The sequence below is a fragment of the Salmo salar genome, chromosome 22 (assembly GCF_965601325.2).
Source record: "Salmo salar chromosome 22, fSalSal1, whole genome shotgun sequence".
NCBI classification, from domain to species: Eukaryota; Metazoa; Chordata; class Actinopteri; order Salmoniformes; family Salmonidae; genus Salmo; species Salmo salar.
In genome coordinates, this window is record NC_138312.1 from 9,311,949 (window position 1) to 9,330,675 (window position 18,727).

The 18,727-nt window shown below is 45.2% G+C and overlaps 1 protein-coding gene across 3 annotated transcripts in view; it reads right to left on the reverse strand.

Annotated features, from left to right (window-relative positions):
- LOC106582704 (protein kinase C and casein kinase substrate in neurons protein 1) overlaps positions 1-18,727 on the reverse strand; it is a 71,957-nt gene that overhangs the window by 34,074 nt on the left and 19,156 nt on the right. For 2 of the 3 annotated variants that reach the window (XM_014166028.3, XM_045705328.2), the window contains exon 1: positions 18,378-18,577. The exons of the other annotated variant lie outside the window; for it this stretch is intronic. The gene's annotated coding sequence lies outside the window, so the exon portion shown is untranslated. Of the gene's footprint in view, positions 1-18,377; positions 18,578-18,727 lie in introns of those variants that run through there. 3 annotated transcript variants of the gene reach the window in all.

An 18,727-nucleotide genomic window follows, 5' to 3' on the forward strand; every position in this document is an offset into this window, starting at 1 on the left:
CACACACACACCTAGTCTCGTGTCTTCACTACTATCGCAGTGTAACCCTTGCAGGCGAGGTTAATACACAACAGAATCTGGTCAGTCCCACCAGAGAGAGCTGAGGCTTGGTTGACAGACAGTGCGCGACGAGCGCCTACTTCTGTTCTGTGGAACACAGAGCTAGCTGCCTGCCATACAGCATCACATTAGATGGGAAACAAGCCCACACTCAAGGTAGAAGGGCGCACACTGAGAGTGAGTTGAGAGTCAGAGGGTCTATGAAGTGGGGTTGGAGACAAGACGGTGAGTCACTGTGGATTGGAACAAAGATCTGTAGCTCCGTATGGCTTCCAACACTTAATAGTTTCATGCTGTCACACCCTGATCTGTTTCACCTGTCTTGTGATTGTCTCCAACCCCCACCGGGTGTCTCCCATTACCTCATGTGTATTTATACCTGCGTTTTCTGTTTGTCTGTTGCCAGTTTGTCTTGTCCCGCCAAGTTCTGCCAGCGTGTTTCCTGTGCTCGAGTTTGTGCTTTTCCATTTCTGATCTTTCTGCCTGTCCTGATCCTGCCTGACTCTGATTTGGATTTGGACTCTTTGCCTGCCTTGACCTACCTTTTGCCTGCCCCTTGTACTGTAATAAACTCTGAGACTCGTACTATCCGCCTCCTCTGTCTGCATCTGGTCTTAGCCTGAGCTGTGATACATACCTCCATCAGACTTCACAAGCCTTCCTTTCTGTCAATGGATCTTTGTTGATTTCTGATACATTGGATTAGACCGTTATCTTTCTCAGGCAGGTCCCTCCTATCCAAGAGCCTCACAGCGTTAACACCAATCCTGGCTAGGAGAGTGTCTATGAGAGACAGTCAGGCATACAGTAAAGCAGCCACAGCATTGTCTCTCTATTGCCCGGCAGTGGGCAATAACACATCTTCAGCCCTGTGTATATATAGAAACTATTCCATTCCTGAGGACTGAGGCCCAGCAACACTGAGAGAGACATGTTGAAAACAATAGAGGGCTCCACTTTCGTGTGGGGGTCAGGGAAGGAGGAGGAGAGGGCACTGCATGTGTATTTGGGTCACTCAGCAGTCCTAAACCAATGGGTGGAAGAATACTTTTGGTAATGAGAGAAGGAAAGAGGGAAAATGAGTGAGAGAAAGAGAGTGATAAATACTCCACAATTCTGTTTCTCCCCAGACAAAACATGAGCAGAATGGCTTTGTTTGAAAAAGGGGCTTTGACTGCATGGGAAAGTGTGAGAGCTGGATGTGCACTACAGTTGGTTAATCCATCAAACCACAAGAGGAGGATTTTGTTCTAATATAGGACAGCCTTCTCTAGGAACAAGGCTAGATGGTAGGATATATACACACACACACACACAACTAGCTTTTTAACAGACAACATATTTCTAAATTCTGTCTGTCATATGTAATATGTACAGAAATCAATATTTGAAATCGACTAATATTCGACTAATACAGCAAAACAAGAACAACCTCCCACAAACTACAACCACAAACACATACCTATTTATAGGACTCTCAATCAGAGGCAACTAGAAAACACCTGCCTCCAATTGATAGTCCACAACCGAATTACCTACACATAGAAATAGACTAAACTAGATAGAACATAGAAATACATAAACATAGAACAGTGACCAAAAACCCCGGAACACATAAATCAACAACCCCTCTACATAGACACACACCCCGAACCACATAAACCAAATACCCCCTGCCACATCCTGACCAAACTACAATAACAAATAACCCCTATACTGGTCAGGACGTGACAATATTGAAATATACTAGGGCCTACTAGTCTTTGGCACAAAATAACACGTAGTCCACCTATACTGTTACACACAAAAAGAAAAGCAGTAAAAACCCATTCATTCTGATTCATCAAATTCACCATCGAAAGGAACATGAAGTGCTCTCCTTCTCCTTTACATCCCCCTGCAACACTATGAAGAAGATCACAACACATATTTCAATAATACTCGTAAACTAAGCACACCATGCACCTCCATCTCTCCATCTCCACACACACAACCAAATATACACACACGGACATCTCAACCTCAAACACACGAGCACATCAACCGACTGCATTAACCAGAGTGAGAAACCAATCTAGGCTGTAGCCAAGACAAATGAATGCACCCAAAAATATGGAGAATGCAGGCAGCCTCCCTCCCTCCCTCCACTCCGTCATAGCAACAAAAGCCTTACCCCCATTCCTCCATTAGCAAGGTGAGATGCGACGGCTAGCTACAGATACAGCTCTGAGGCACGTGGGCTCCACTCCTCTCTCTCCTCTCTCCTCCCGCCCCTTTGTTTTTGTTCAGCTCAGAGCCCCATTTTTTCAGAGAGCTGAGCAAGCATCATCACACCACAAACAGGCAACCGATGTAGACACTGTCTTATCCAAGAGCACAGACACTTCTGGCCAGGCAATGTGTTGAGTGGAAGTGTGTGAGTGTTTCAGGGTATGGTTATATGAATGTGTGTGAGTGATAATCAGCAGCCAGGAATAGCTATCAGGACATTCCAGAAAGAAAGAAAGGGTTCCATGACGATGCTGTTATAACAGCTGATAGGCCTGTGTAATATGTAATTCCTGTGAATGTGACCAGTTGTGCTTTCCTGTGTAGACCCAGTGGCCAGAGAGTAGAAGAGGAGAGGGGATCATGAGACTCACCCTGGCATGATGCTTGATCATCACTGGGTAGAGCGCCAGACAGAGTGATGCTGAGCAGGGCGGGGCAGGATAGGGGAAGGAGTGTGAAGAAAGGGGGACGGAGGAAGAGGGTAAGGACATCGGAGGATAGAGGAGAGAGGGGGAAGAAGAGGGGGAGGATGGGGGAGAACGAGGGCAGTGTGGGAATATCAGGGGTTCACAGCAACAGCTCCCAGCCAGCCACAGTAAAATCCCACTGCAGGACAGGTCCTCCGCGCCTCAGGACCCACAGCAGCGCAGCAGCTATTCCTCATAAACACTTAATGTGCTGCCTAAACATCTCTCTGACTGCAGCGCTGAGACACCAGAGGACAGGTAGAGGAAATATTCAGGAAACAACACTTCCCAATACTGATAACTGCAAATTGATATCAATAAAGGTATCTTGGGGGTTTTGAAAGTCAAAATGTTATCCTATTCTGTTCAAAAAGCTATTTTCCAAACAACAAGCAGGATCAACACTAGGATCTTGGCAATGTTGGTCATATGCAGGAAAAAAAAGTTTACGTTTTAAAGCACATTTTTTGCAGTTCTACACATTTTGCAATGGGATGGAGAGAAAATGTTGCAATTTAATAACAAATGTCATGCAATTCTACTAATTTTGCCCTTGGGCAAAAGTATTTTTTCTTCAGTTTTACAGCAAATTTCGTGCAATTCTACACATTTTGTCAAGGGGTTGAGAGACAATTCTTTTCAATTTTGAAGTTAACTTTCTGAAATTGTACATATTTTTCCATGACTTAGGCCATGTTAATGATATCTGAGTGCGAGTGACTAACAAAATCAATGGGGGCCCCCTGGAGGTCAGGGCCCCTTGGCACGTGCCCTTTGTGACGGGTTAGTATTCGGCCATGATGACTCCTAGTTTAGATAACTGGCTAGACTAATTTATCAAACAAAAAATTGTGAGCTGACATGGCTAATTGAGTGACTGTTAGTGACTGTCATAACAACAGAAAAATTGCTGATGCCCAACCAGATGTCTAACTTGCACCTTGTATATTCTACTATTCTAACTCTCCATAATAAGTTGAGACTGAGTTCCTGGGGCCCTAAGCGACCACTTATGTCGCTTATACCTGGAGCCGGCCCTGCAGGAGACGTTGCGTCCTGCTGCTCTCATCAGATTCCTGCTCATTATATAGAGACAGAAGATATCATCAATTATTCAGCCATACTGTGTAAACAGATAGGAGCGATGACCAACCCTACGTACCTGGAGGCCTCAGCCAGGGCCTTTCAATTCCAACTCATCCCATATAATTTACCATACAGTACACACACACTGACAGACTGAATAATTACCCATAGGCTACACACACTGAATCATTACCCATAGGCTACACACACTGCCAGACTCAATCATTACCCATAGGCTACACACACTGCCAGATTGAATCATTACTTATAGGCTACACACACTGCCACACTGAATCATTACCCATAGGCTACACACACTGCCAGACTGAATCCTTACCCATAGGCTACACACACTGCCAGACTCAATCAGGAGGGATGCTATCTATTCAAATCATTTCTGGGGTTCTGAGGATATTCTAAACTGACATATTTGCTCGCAGATGGCCCTACCCATGATACTAGACTATAAACACAGATAGAAAAAAAAAGTTAAGTCCATCACTATGAGCCAGCTGAGTATATGGGCTAGTCTTTATCAGCTTGAGTTCCATTGTTCCACTCACTTTTCTATGCAACGTCTTCCACTCTGAAGACTGTAACAGAGAGACATCCAAGAAGACAACAAAAATCCTGATGCAGTGTGTGAAGACAATACCCAGCATATTTCACTACCTCTAAAAACCTAAACACTTCATCTACACTGAGTATACCAAACATTAGGAACACCTTCCTAACACCGAGTTGCCTACTCACCCTCTGAATGGCACACATACACAATCTATGTCTCAATTGTCTCAAGGCTTAAAAATCATTATTTAGCCTGTCTCCTCCCCTTCAACTACACTGAATGAAGTGGATTTAACAAGTTATATCAATAAGGGATCATAGCTTTCACTTAGATTCTCCTGGTCTGTCTATGTCATGGAAAGGCACAGGTGTTCTTAATGTTTTGTTTACCCAATGTATAATCATCATCTTACCTCTGACTCCTCCTTGTGGCATACACCGCCTCCCTCTCTCTCTGTATCTTAATATCAAGTCCAGCCTGCCCTCAGAAACCGATCAGACACTAACTAACCGGACCACACCTTCTTACAACAAAACACGGCCATTAAAATGTCTCTACCAACAATGACAGGATACCCTAACCTGTCCCTCCCTGGGAGACTATGCTGATGCTCTGCACACCCCACTTCACTCCCCAGCTGAACAGAGCTGAAGGGAGCTGTAATGGCCTAGCTCTCTTTGGCCACACAATTAATGTCCAATAGAGGTGCATGAAGATGGCGGCCCCCATGCACTTAACACAAATTCTTTGTTGTGCTAATTTCGCCTTCCGTTACTCTTTTTTTCTATGGTCATTAGCAGGGTATACATTATCCGGTGACTCCAGGATGCTGGCCTTCTAGGCAGAGTTGCAAAGAAAAAGCCATATCTCAGACTGGCCAATAAAAATTAAAGATTAAGATGGGCAAAAGAACACTGGACAGAGGAACTCCGCCTTGAAGGCCAGCATCCCAGAGTCTGGTGTTTGTGGGTACTATTTAATGAAGCTGCCAGTTGAGGACTTGTGAGGCGTCTGTGTCTCAAACTAGACACTCTAATGCACTTGTCCTCTTGCTCAGTTGTGCACCGGGGCCTCCCACTCCTCTTTCGTTTCTGGTGAGAGACAGTTTGCGCTGTTCTGTGAAGGGAGTAGTACACAGCGTTGTACGAGATCTTCAGTTTCTTGGCAATTTCTCACATGGAAAAGCTTTAATTTCTCAGAACAAGAATGAACTAATGAGTTTCAGAAGAAAGGTCTTTGTTTCTGGCCATTTTGAGCCTGTAATCGAACCCACAAATGCTGATGCTCCAGATACCCAACTAGTCTAAAGAAGGCCAGTTTTATTGCTTCTTTAATCAGCACGACAGTTTTCAAGTGTGCTAACATAATTGCAAAAGGGTTTACTAATGACCAATTAGCCTTTTAAAATGATAAACTTGGATTAGCTAACACAACGTGCCATTGGAACACAGGAGTGATGGTTGCTGATAATGGGCCTCTGTACGCCTATGTAGATATTCCATTAAAATCTGCCATTTCCAGCTACAATAGTCATTTACAACATTAACAATGTCTACACTATTTCTGATCAATTTGATGTTATTTTAATGGACAAAAAAAATCGCTTTTCTTTCAAAAACAAGGACATTTCTCAGTGACCCCAAACTTTTGAACGGTAGTGTACATGGTAGTTAGACTATTAACATAATGCAAGATAACAATGTAGATTGTAGAAAGAGAGGAGAGCACCAAAGAAGCACAAAATGTCAGATAGGTCCTAATGTGTTTTTTTCCCTCTCCAATGTCGGTTGATCATGGGCCTTTTGCAGCGGACACTCCGTTGTCTGTCTTATTGTTTTAAAATCTTAATTTCCTTTTTTTCTCCCCAATCCCCATTCCATTTGAATGTGACTTCTAGGCCCTAGCTATAGCCTACTCTTTCATGATCAACCATCGAATGAATCTATAGGCCTAACGGATTTCTGTCTCAGAAAGTTGTTTGAATCTAAATCTATATTTCAGTAAACTTCTGCAATAAAGCAGATCACCTTCTTCATAGCACCTGTCACATTATTTTACATTAGGAAGCTTACCTTAGTTTCACAGAAAAGTTGAGCCAGTCAAGTGTTTGTTTGTAAATAGCTCAATGGAAGAAAGTAGGTAGTCCAGCTGTGTATTGACAGGGGTCGCATTTTATATTGAAAGTCAACCGTGTTTTTTTGCTTCAATAGAGTGATCAGGGGCCTGCAACTATAGTTTTCCTTCACAGAAAAAAACATTAGTGCAACACATTCGGCAGAAAATTGCTTCATTTTCATCAGATGACAAAAGAAGTGCAATGCTATTTGGCTGGCAGCCACACAAGTAAATGAAAAAGCAAGGTCTTTTTTGCAAAAAAGATGCATGGCCATCCTATTTATAATGTTTATTATAGAAAGAATATAGTCAGCTACATTTCCTAATGTTTTGCTTAACATGAATCTTGCATTTTACCGGAGGAAAGTAGGCTGGCTACACCAAGAAAAGGATTGGAGAAAAGTAGCTACACATCAGTCAGAGCGCTGTCTGTTGATAGAATGCCTGTTTGTGAATTCTCATCTGATTGGAATGCAATTGAAGCAAAAAATGTGTCTGATGCCGAGCAGAAATTACAATAAGATGCATTTTAGATCTGAGTTTACAAAATGCAACAAGATATTTCTTATGCGTTTTATCTTTTTTTCCTGCGTGAAAAATGCAGAATTCTGTGTTTACGCGACCCCTAAGTTTAACTGGCTAGTTAACTAAGTAAGAGGTTGAATTACAATGGTGACAGCTCATCATATTGTGTGAGCTTTCTGCCATGTTTGAGAAGTCAAAGCCCATTGGATGAGTTATCTGTACAGCTGCCACTGCTATCTTGATTTCCTTGCGTTTTTCCTCTTCTCTTCTCTGTTTTCGTCGTCTGCTCCTCCCCCCTCTTCTCCGAGCAGAGCAGGCAGGCACGTTGCCTTGGCCACTCCAGACTCCACACAGACACAGCATGTATACATGCTGCTTCAGAGCCAGTTCTGTTCTTTCTTCAGACAAGCATGCATCAAAATTTTGTTCATTTGCACAATGTCTCTCATTCTCATTCCCTTGTAAATGTCCAAACTCACCAAAAATGACATTCGGTAGCTCCTACCAACATATGTATAACTTTATGAGCATGATTTCCTTCCTTTGCAATTCTTTAATTTTTTTTGTTTTGCGCTCGTTAGCATATTTAGCTAGCAGCAACCATGATGGATTTGTAAATGTTGATGGACATTTGTAGTCTGTCAGTCCTTTGCCCTGATATTTAAAAATATATATTCTGCAAGTGTACTTCAAGATAACGTTTTCTACAGGTTTCCTTATGGTTCTAGTTAAAGTCATGTTCTCAGAACGTTCAGAGAATGTTAAGAAACAACGTTCTTCTATGGGAATTGCAGTCATGTTCTCAGAATATAAGATGGCGCCGATAGACATGGTCACCCTGTTCATGGCTCCTAAGCAACTTTGCAGTATTTAATTTCTTTGTGTGTTATTTCTCACATTATTAGCTCAGAACGTCTTTTGCATTATTACATAGAGCCAGTAAGAACTTTTGGATATTAGAGCGGCGGTAAATCCCCAGCATTTCAACCAGAAATACAACTTTCCTGAATTTAATCCTTCGTTCGTACCCACCCAATTCTACTTATTCCAGAGACTGCTCCAAGACACAGCCAGCGGAGAAGAGGGATTCGGAGTGGACTTTTAATCTGACTCAGGAGGCGTGCATACCATCTACCGCTTCTGAGTATATTACTTGCTAATGTTCAGTATCTGGACAATAAAGAAGAAGAGCTCAGTGTGAGGATCTCCTTCCAGAGAGACATCAGGGACTGTGATATACTCTCTTTCACGGAATCATGACTTGTCCATACAGCCAGCTGGGTTCTCCGGGAAAAAGAAAGGCTCAGGTGAATGTTTCATGATTAACTACTCATGGTGTGATTGTGGTAATGTACAGGAACTCAAGTCCTTTTGTTCAACTGACCTAGAATACCTCACAATCAGATGCTGACCGCATTATCTCCTAAGAGAATTCTCTTCGGTCATCGTGACAGCGTCTCAGGGATCTACACTGTACTTTGTGCTAACTGGAAACCGCACATCCTGAGGCCGCATTTATTTTAGCTGGGAACTTTAATTACTCAAATCTGAGGAAAACACTACCAAAGTTTTATTAACACATTTCCTGCGCCACGTGCGCATCAAAAACTATCAACCATTGCAACTCTCCCTTCCGGGACGGCTACAAGGCCCTCCCTCTCCCTCCCTCCCTTTGGCAAATCAGATCCTACCTCTATCCTGTTCGCGCTTTCCTGTACTCCATGCCCTCCCTCTCCCTCCCTCCCTTTGGCAAATCAGATCATACCTTCATCCTGTTCGCGCTTTCCTGTACTCCATGTTCACCCATGACTGCGTGGCCATGCACATCTCCAACTCAATCATCAAGTTTGCAGATGACACAACAGTGGTAGGCCTGATTACCAACGATGATGAGACAGCCTACAGGAAGGAGGTGAGGGCTCTGGTGTAGTGGTGCGAACGGAAATAACCTCTCCTTCAACGTCAACAAAACAAAGGAGCTGATCGTGGACTTCACGAGACAGCAGAGGGAGCACACACCCATTCACATCAACGGGGCCGCAGCGGAAAAGTGAAGAGCTTCAAGTTCCTTGGCGTACACATCACTGACAAACTGAAACGGTCCACCCACCCAGACAGTAAGGTCAAGAAGGTGCAACAGCGTCTCCTCAACCTCAGGAGGCTGAAGAAATGTATCTTGGCCCCTAAGACCATCACAAACTTTTACAGATGCACCATTGAGAGCATCCTGTCGGGTTGTATCACCACCTGGTATGGCAACATCACTGTCTGTAACCGCATGCCTCTCCAGAGAGTGGTGAGGTCTGCCCAAAGCATCACCAGGGGGAAAAACACTGCCTGCCCTCCAGGACATCTACAGCCCCCGGTGTCACAGAAAGGCCAAGAAGATCATCAAGGACCTCAGCCACAGCCTGTTCACCCCACTACCATCTAGAAGGTGAGGTCATTACAGGTGCATAAAAGCTGGGACAGAGAGACTGAAACACAGCTTCTATCTCAAGGCCATCAGACTGTTAAATAGTCACCACTAGCTGGCCACCGCCCAGTACCCTGTCCTGAACTTCAGTCACTAGTTGGCTACCACCCTGTTACTCTACCATTCACCTTAGAGGCTGCTGCCCCATGTACATAGTCATGGAACACTGGTCACTTTAATAATGTTTACACACTGTTTTACCAACTTCATATGTATATAATGTATTCTAGTCAAGACCTATCCTTTTTAACTATTGCTGTACATATACTGTTGTTCAAATATACTACATATTCTATCCATATACTGTCCATGTTGTCTATACATCCCATATATATATATATATATATATATATATATATATATATATATATATATATATATATATATATATATATATATATACATATACACTGCTCAAAAAAATAAAGGGAACACTTAAACAACACAATGTAACTCCAAGTCAATCACACTTCTGTGAAATCAAAGTGTCCACTTAGGAAGCAACACTGATTGACAATACATTTCACATGCTGTTGTGCAAATGAAATAGACAACAGGTGGAAATTATAGGCAATTAGCAAGACACCCCCAATAAAGGAGTGGTTTTGCAGGTGGGGACCACAGACCACTTCTCAGTTCCTATGCTTCCTGGCTGATGTTTAAGTCACTTTTGAATGCTGGCGGTGCTTTCACTCTAGTGGTAGCATGAGACGGAGTCTACAACCCACACAAGTGGCTCAGGTAGTGCAGCTCATCCAGGATGGCACATCAATGCGAGCTGTGGCAAGAAGGTTTGCTGTGTCTGTCAGCGTAGTGTCCAGAGCATGGAGGCGCTACCAGGAGACAGGCCAGTACATCAGGAGACATGGAGGAGGCCGTAGGAGGGCAACAACCCAGCAGCAGGACCGCTACCTCCGCCTTTGTGCAAGGAGGAGCAGGAGAAGCACTGCCAGAGCCCTGCAAAATGACCTCCAGCAGGCCACAAATGTGCATGTGTCTGCTCAAACGGTCAGAAACAGACTCCATGAGGGTGGTATGAGGGCCCCACGTCCATAGGTGGGGGTTGTGCTTACAGCCCAACACCGTGCAGGACGTTTGGCATTTGCCAGAGAACACCAAGATTGGCAAATTCGCCACTGGCGCCCTGTGCTCTTCACAGATGAAAGCAGGTTCACACTGAGCACGTGACAGACGTGACAGAGTCTGGAGATGCCGTGGAGAACGTTCTGCTGCTTGCAACATCCTCCAGCATGACCGGTTTGGCGGTGGGTCAGTCATGGTGTGGGGTGGCATTTCTTTGGGGGGCCGCACAGCCCTCCATGTGCTCGCCAGAGGTAGCCTGACTGCCATTAGGTACCGAGATGAGATCCTCAGACCCCTTGTGAGACCATATGCTGGTGTGGTTGGCCCTGGGTTCCTCCTAATGCAAGACAATGCTAGACCTCATGTGGCTGGAGTGTGTCAGCAGTTCCTGCAAGAGGAAGGCATTGATGCTATGGACTGGCCCGCCCGTTCCAGAGACCTGAATCCAATTGAGCACATCTGGGACATCATGTATCGCTCCATCCACCAACGCCACGTTGCACCACAGACTGTCCAGGAGTTGGCGGATGCTTTAGTCCAGCTCTGGGAGGAGATCCCTCAGGAGACCATCCGCCACCTCATCAGGAGCATGCCCAGGCGTTGTAGGGAGGTCATACAGGCACGTGGAGGCCACACACACTACTGAGCCTCATTTTGACTTGTTTTAAGGACATTACATCAAAGTTGGATCAGCCTGTAGTGTGGTTTTCCACTTTAATTTTGAGTGTGACTCCAAATCCAGACCTCCATGGGTTGATAAATTTGATTTCCATTGATTATTTTTGTGTGATTTTGTTGTCAGCACATTAAACTATGTAAAGAAAAAAGTATTTAATAAGATTATTTCTTTCATTCAGATCTAGGATGTGTTGTTTAAGTGTTCCCTTTATTTTTTTGAACAGTATATATATATATATATATATATATATATATATATATATATATATATATATATATATATATACACAATTGTTTACAGACAGATTATTTCACTTATAATTCACTGTATCACAATTCCAGTGGGTCAGAGGTTTACATACACTCAGTTGACTGTGCCTTTAAACAGCTTGGAAAATTCCAGAAAACGATGTCATGGCTTAAGAAGCTTCTGCAAATTGACATCATTTGAGTCAATTGGAGGTGTACCTGTGGATGTATTTTAAGGCCTACCTTCAAACTCAGTGCCTCTTTGCTTGACATCATGGGAAAATCTAAAGAAATCAGCCAAGACCTCCAAAAAAACAATTGTAGACCTCCACAAGTCTGGTTCATCCTTGGGAGCAATTTCCAAACGCCTGAAGGTATGATCTTCATCTGTACAAACAATAGTACACAAGTATAAACGCCATGGACCACGCAGCCGTCATACCGCTCAGGAAGGAGACGGGTTCTGTCTCCTAGAGATGAACGTACTTTGGTGCGAAAAGTGCAAATCAATCCCAGAACAACAGCAAAGGACCTTGTGAAGATGCTGGAGGAAACAGGCACAAAAGTATCTATATCCACAGTAAAACGAGTCCTATATCAACAGAACCTGAAAGGCCGCTCAGCAAGGAAGAAGCCACTGCTCCAAAACCGCAATAAAAAGGCCAACCAGTCTTTGCAACTGCACATGGGGACAAAGATCATGCTTTTTGGAGAAATGTCCTCTGGTCTGATGAAACAAAAATAGAACTGTTTGGCCATAATGACCATCGTTATGTTTGGAGAAAAAAGGGGGAGGCTTGCAAGCCGAAGAACACCGTCCCAACCGTGACACATGGGGGTGGCAGCATCATGTTGTGGGGGTGCTTTGCTGCAGGAGGGACTGGTGCACTTCACAAAATAGATGGCATCATGAGGAAAAGAAAATGATGGGGATATATTGAAGCAACATCTCAAGACATCAGTCAGGAAGTTAAAGCTTGGTCGCAAATGGGTTTTCCAAATGGACAATAACCCCAAGCATACTTCCAAAGTTGTGGCAAAATGGCTTAAGGACAACAAAGTCAAGGTATTAGAGTGGCCATCACAAAGCCCTGACCTCAGTCCTACGGAACATTTGTTGGCAGAATTGAAAAAGCGTGTGCAAGCAAGGAGGCCTACAAACCTAATTCTGTTACACCAGCTCTGTCAGGAGGAATGGGACAAAATTCACCCAACTTATTGTGGGAAGCTTGTGGAAGGCTACCCGAAACGTTTGACCCAAGTTAAATCATTTCAAGGCAATGCTACCAAATACTAATTGAGTGTATGTAAACTTCTGACCCACTGAGACTGTGATGAAAGAAATAAAAGCTGAAATAAATAATTCTCCCTACTATTATTCTGACATTTCACATTCTTAAAATAAAATGGTGATCCTAACTGACCTAAAACAGGATTACTAGGATTAAATATCAGGAATTGTGGAAAACTGAGTTTAAATGTATTTGGCTAAGGTGTATGTAAACTTCTGACAACAATATTTATGCTCTGAACTTCGACATTGCTTGTCCTAATATTTCTATATTTCTTACATTATTTAACTTTTTAGATTTGTATGTATTGTTGTATATTGTTAGATATTACTGCACTATTGGAGCTTGGAACACAAGCATTTCGCTACACCCACAATAACATCTGCCAAAAATGTGTATGTAACCAATCAAATTTTATTTGATTTGAGAACATTAAGAAAACTTTCCAGAAAAACCACAAGAAAACATTAGTAACGTATAAAGAATGCCCGTGCGTGTCACGTCCTGACCAGTAGAGGGAGTATTTGTATTGTAGTTTGGTCAGGACGTGGCAGAAGGGTATTTGTTTCATATGGTTTGGGTTGTGTGTGTAGTATTAAAGGGGTGTTTGGTTTATGTACATTTAACATTTACATTTAAGTCATTTAGCAGACACTCTTATCCAGAGCGACTTACAAATTGGTGGATTCACCTTATGATATCCAGTGGAACAACCACTTTACAATAGTGCATCTAAATCTTTTAAGGGGGGGGGGGGTTAGAAGGATTACTTTATCCTATCCTAGGTATTCCTTAAAGAGGTGGGGTTTCAGGTGTCTCCGGAAGGTGGTGATTGACTCCGCTGTCCTGGCGTCGTGAGGGAGCTTGTTGCACCATTGGGGTGCCAGAGCAGCGAACAGTTTTGACTGGGCTGAGCGGGAACTGTGCTTCCTCAGAGGTAGGGATGCGAGCAGGCCAGAGGTGGATGAACGCAGTGCCCTTGTTTGGGTGTAGGGCCTGATCAGAGCCTGAAGGTACGGAGGTGCCGTTCCCCTCACAGCTCCGTAGGCAAGCACCATGGTCTTGTAGCGGATGCGAGCTTCAACAGAAAGCCAGTGGAGAGAGCGGAGGAGCGGGGTGACGTGAGAGAACTTGGGAAGGTTGAACACCAGACGGGCTGCAGCGTTCTGGATGAGTTGTAGGGGTTTAATGGCACAGGCAGGGAGCCCAGACAACAGCGAGTTGCAGTAATCCAGACGGGAGATGACAAGTGCCTGGATTAGGACCTGCGCCGCTTTCTGTGTGAGGCAGGGTCGTACTCTGCGAATGTTGTAGAGCATGAACCTACAGGATCGGGTCACCGCCTTGATGTTAGTGTATTCCGGGGTTTTAGTGTATCTTCTGGTTTTGGTTTTCTAGGGTTTTCTGGTTTGTCTATTTCTTTGTTGTTTGTGTGGCTCTCGATCAGGAACAGCTGTACGTCGTTGTTCCTGATTGGGAGACATATATTAGGATCTTGTTTTCACCTGGGGTTTTTGTGGGTAGTTGTCTTTTGCACTGCTGTTAATTTAGCCTGCGAAACTGTCATCTGTCGTTCTTTGTTTTGTTATTTTTTCTGTTTCTCTTTAATTATTAAATACAAGATGAGCATCCATATTCCCGCTGCATTTTGGTCATCAATACTCAACGACACCCGTGACAGAACTACCCACCAGAAAAGGACCAAGCAGCGGAGAAAGGAGCAAAGGGAATTTGAGATGGACTATCGGGAGAAATGGACATGGGAGGAAATTCTGGACGGGGCTGGACCTTGGCACCAGGCTGGGGAATACCGTCGCCCACGGGAAGAAATCAAGGCAGCCAAGGCGGAGAGGCGTAGGTACGAGGCCTTGTACGCGCTGAGGGAGAAGCACGAGAGGCACCCCCAATAATTTTTTGGGGGGGCACACGGGTAGTTTGGCTGGGCCAAGGATGAGCCATAAGCCAGCTACCCGTGTTTATATGCAGGACCGTATGGAGTGGAGGGCGCCGAGTTTTGAAGAAGTGCGCACGATCTCGCCCATACGCACGCACAGTCCAGTGCGAGTTATTTCAGCCCCTCGCAGATGCCGTGCTAGAGTGGACATCCAGCCTGGTAGGAGGATGCCTGCGCAGTGCGTCTGGTCACCGGCGCGCCTCCTAAGACCAGGCTGCCCTACGCCCGCTCTACGCACGGCAACCATCAGGCCCCTGCACAGCCCAGTTCGCCCTGTACTAGCATCCCGCTCGTACAGGGCTACTAGTTCCATCCAGCCAGGACGGGTTGTGCAGGAGGTGCGATCAAGACTGCCTGTGCGCCTCCATGGCCCAGTATTTCCAGTTCCTGCCTCTCGTGCTGACCCGGAAGTGCGAACCCCTAGTCTGGCACGTCCAGTACCAGCACCACGCATCAAGCTTCCAGAGAGTCAGCCTAGTCCTACTCAGCCTGTTCCCGCTCCTCTCACTAGCCATGAGGTGCGTGTTCCCAAACTGGCACTTCCAGTACCAGCACCACGCATCAGGCTTCCAGTGCGTAATACCAGTTCCACTCGGCCGGTTCCTGCTTCCCGCACTAGCCCTGAGGTGCGTGTCCCCAGGCTGGTACCTCCACTACCAGTCCCACGCATCAGGCTTCCAGTGCGTCAGCCCAGCCTCGAGTGTCCGGAAACAGTGCCCTGTCCAGAGTATTTGGAAACACTGCCCCGTTCAGAGTATCCGGAAACAGTGCCCCGTCCAGAGTATCTGACGACAGTGCCCCATCCAGAGTATTCGGCAACAGTCCCCCGTCCAGAGTATCCGACAACAGTACCCCGTCATGAGTATCCGGTGAGAGTGTTAAGCCCGGAACCGAGTGAGACGGCCTACAGTTCGGAACCAAGGGAGACGGCCCACTGTGCAGAACCGAGTGAGACGGCCTACAGTTCGGAACCAAGGGAGACGGCCCACTGTGCAGAACCGAGTGAGACGGCCCACAGTTCGGAGAGGGGTGAATGGGTCTACAGTCCGGAACCGAGTGAGTCTGCCTGCAGTCCGGAACCGAGTGAGTCTGCCTGCAGTCCGGAACCGAGTGAGTCTGCCTGCAGTCCGGAACTGAGTTAGTCTGCCTGCGGTCCGGAACCGAGTGAGTCTGCCTGCGGTCCGGAACCGAGTGAGTCTGCCTGCGGTCCGGAACCGAGTGAGTCTGCCTGCGGTCCGGAACCGAGTGAGTCTTCCTGCGGTCCGGAACCGAGTGAGTCTGCCTGCGGTCCGGAACCGAGTGAGTCTGCCTATAACTTCGAACTGTGTGAGTCTGACTATAACTCCGAACTGTGTGAGTCTGCCTACAGCTCGGAACCGAGTGAGTCTGCCTACGGTCCGGGACCAAGCGAGTCGGCCTACAGTCTGGAGGGCAGTAGACCAGAACCTGAGCCACCTCCAGTATAGGTGGGTTGGGGAAGGGGGGTGTTGCACAGGTGCCGTCATTAACAGCAGCCACCCTCCCTTCCCTCCCTTTAGTTTAGGGGATTTATGTTTGTTTTGGGGTATTTCGTTTTTTTTTGTGTGAGGTGTACGTCGTTGTTCCTGATTGGGAGTCATATATTAGGATCTTGTTTTCACCTGGAGTTTTTGTGGGTAGTTGTCTTTTGCACTGCTGTTAATTTAGCCTGCGAAACTGTCATCTGTCGTTCTTTGTTTTGTTATTTTTCCGTGTTCTCTTTAATTATTAAATACAAGATGAGCATCCATATTCCCGCTGCGTTTTGGTCATCAATACACAACGACACCCGTGACAGTGCGCAATCGTATACCATATACAATCGTATATCAGCGATGGGACGATCATTCCAGACATCGCCCAATCCTCATGGATAGTGCTAAAACAATGATGTCATATCAGAATTTTGCCATCTTTATGCACGTTCACCATTGACCAGTCACACTCCAGGTGACTGCACAGTTGACTAACAGGGAAGGAAACCACAAACAGAGCTGCTCCTAACAGTTCCTCCTCGGGATGGGAATGTTTTAGCCCCGTACCAACCATCCTGATCTCGCAGGCTTACATTCTGTTTTGCTACATAGATACAGTCTGGCCACGACCAGATTCAATCACTGAGGTGTAATATTAACTGGAGACTGCGTCCGATATGTCCGACCGTTGTTTTCAAGGTTAGCTACTCACATTTGCATACGCCGATTAATGGACCGTCTATATCCGGGTTGCATCCGGTTTAAACGGATCAACATCACATGCACACTAGCCCTCAGTGCACACAGGGAGCAGCGTGAGCAGTGACGACGTCATGACATCATCCAAAAACATGGCAGACTTTGAATGAATATAAAATGTAAATATTTTCTGCTGTGATTGATGGAAAAACAATCAGCCTCAGCGACAATTATTTGAATAATTCAATGGATGTTTTGTGCACAAAGGTGATGACTAAAGTGTTTTTAGGATTTTCTTTATCTGACTTCTCTATGTGGCCGTCTACGGAAATTGTCGTTCTGGGCCGGGCGTCAGTTAAACTGCAGTACCGAAGCAAAACAATGGGAGCCGTGCTTCTAGACTGGATCCCTGGTCCCTTGGATTCAAACCATTTGAGCCACTCCCTTCAAAACAGAATGTAAGCAAAACAGATTGTGAGATCAGGATGTTTAGTACGATGCTAGTGCTTGGCCAACACCCAAAAACTAAAGATGGGCACTGGAAGTAATACTGGAAATAATGAAAGAGAGAGAGAGAGAGAGAGAGAGAGAGAGAGAGAGAGAGAGGAGACAGCTGGTGTCATGAAAGGGCAGAGGGGCTCAATGATTCAATAAGGCCATGGGAGAAAAGGATGAGAGCATAACAAAGTGCAGTAAATCCATAAAACAACCATACACACTTCGCTATTGTGGTGACATCATAGGTACATAAATTACGACATCTATTTGCTTAGCAACAGGTGTATATCCAAGGTATCAGAGAACAACACCCTCTACCACCCATACATTCAGGAGGATTTCAAGAGCGCGAGCAGTTCAAGTTAAACAAGTGTACCCTTCTTAGAGAAAATAACATTTTTTTGATAGACGGATTGATAAATCAACATGTTATCCAAAGGCCCAACGTCCTGTTTGAATGTCTGCAGTGATCTTAATACATAATTCAGTGGAGGAGTAGATGCAAGCTAGCTAATCAGGTTCGAGAAAAACTAAACAACATTGTTCACATAATCAACAAATCATAACACAGGAGGTTGGTGGCACCTTAATTGGGGTGGACAGGCTTGTGGTAACGGCTAGAGCGGAATCAGTGGAAAGGTATGAAATACATCAAACGCATGGTTCCAGTCATTATTATGAGCCGTTCTCCCCTCAGCAGCCCCCACTGAATCATAAGTACAGGAGTTCTCTAAAGAACCCTGATTTTTCTAACATTCTACATGATGTGTATGTAGAGTAGGTTATTAAAACTGTAAATATTTCAGAAAGTATATATTGATTTACATTGTGTATTTTAAAGTAACATAACAACAGTACTGTACCTGGTCGCTCTTGTCTGTGTGTGCTGGCTAAGTCCTTGTGAGCAACACTCGGAACGATCTGTGTCACTCGAGACGGACAGTGTTAGAGGCTAGAGGCAACTAGCGCGGCTACGCACCTGAAGGAGACGACACACCCTGTTGTCTAAGCACCCCCGCAACACACACACACACACACACACACACACACACACACACACACACACACACACACACACACACACACACACACATACCGACTGAACTTTGACACATCCTCATGAAGACCGGCAAGGCCATCAATAATTAGCCAGATGCCAGTGAGGGCACTCCCTCCCTGTCTGTCTGACACATTCCTAGGGAGTCTCAAGGAG